Source organism: Toxorhynchites rutilus, chromosome 1 (genome assembly GCF_029784135.1).
Source record: "Toxorhynchites rutilus septentrionalis strain SRP chromosome 1, ASM2978413v1, whole genome shotgun sequence".
NCBI lineage: Eukaryota > Metazoa > Arthropoda > Insecta > Diptera > Culicidae > Toxorhynchites > Toxorhynchites rutilus.
In genome coordinates this window covers 104404295-104405610 of record NC_073744.1, presented here as the reverse complement: position 1 = coordinate 104405610, position 1316 = coordinate 104404295, and the positions used below count along the sequence as shown (strand labels likewise).

The 1316-nt window shown below is 34.7% G+C and overlaps 1 long non-coding RNA gene across 1 annotated transcript; it reads right to left on the bottom strand.

Moving 5' to 3' along the window:
• Positions 1–241: 241 nt before the first annotated feature.
• Positions 242–1000, bottom strand: LOC129761765 (uncharacterized). The gene is made up of 3 exons (XR_008740465.1): positions 797–1000; positions 648–739; positions 242–544 (listed from the first exon to the last, which is right to left on the bottom strand). It is a non-coding gene; the product is annotated as an uncharacterized LOC129761765 (long non-coding RNA).
• Positions 1001–1316: the final 316 nt, after the last annotated feature.

Below are 1316 nucleotides of genomic sequence, written 5' to 3'. Positions count from 1 at the left end.
ATCGTTTAGCGTATCGTATAAGTTGGTACGAAAGGGACGTATGTCACTTTTTCACCACCTTCGGTCTGAGACACCGATGCGCGTACAGGAGTAACTTTTTTGGACAAGTGACTTTTTTTCCTATTTTAGAATATTGTTCAATAAAATGTATAAATTAATGTCAGTGGCGTGGAATATTTATTAAATATAATGCATAATATCATTTTCGGACTATTCTTATTTGATTTTAGTCCTTTTGTCACCGGATTGAACGGATTCATATATTATTCGTCGATATACTCGTCGTTAGATTCATACGTGCAAAAGTAAAGTACAAATGTTTGACATTCGTTTAGTTGTTCACTAAATATAATGGTCACGCATATACACACTTGTGAAATAAATGCACTTGCGGAAGAATTGTAAACTGTAAATTATAAATTAATCGGTGGCTTATGGTTATTTTTACAGTTACAGCTTCGGGTTTTTTTCTATAATATATGAGCTGAACAATATCGACGATAAAACAAATCGCAGGAAGTTCCTAGAAATCCTTTTATATCATCTTTTTATGCCCCATCAAAAAAAGGCATTAGGTTTTTGTTAATCAAGAACACAGAAACAAAGAATATTAGATATAGGAAAACTTGAAATTCCAGAAACCTTACAATCGAATAATTAACCGACGTCTCTAACTGCAAAACGCGGGAAAAATACCTCCATCACCGACCGATACCGAAAGTCGATTTATTCTCTTGAGCTGAAACATATAAGATAGAGTATATTACAAACCTAACTTTATCCGTAAAATACTCACCTTTCAACTTTTCAATACTCTTATTCCCACCAATACAATTCCACACACAAAGAGCAAAAAAAAGATATTGCAAAATATTGCAGATTGTTTACATACAAATTCCAAGATGGCTGAAAGGCCTTTCTCATAATACTTATGACAGACATACAACTGTACTAGCGTTGTACTTCGAAAATTGTATGTCTGTCACCATGTACAGCGCTAGAACCATGCAAGCAACTCAGTACAATCGCTGTACCTGTACCGACCTATTTTACCGCTGTACATGGCTACAGTTGTACTGTGCGCAGCGCTAAGACGGTTAGTGGTGGGTAGCATGAACAATCGAATCAAAACATTTGGCAAACATTCTTTTCACTGACTTTCTCTTGAGTTAATAACTCAGATTGGAAACATATTTGTTGTGTTTGATAGTTTAGACGCTAAATAGAACACATGTTTCATTGAAATATGTGGTGAAAATTGGAAAAATTCTGATTGTCAGTTTGACATACGGTACAATGTACAACCAACCAGTATG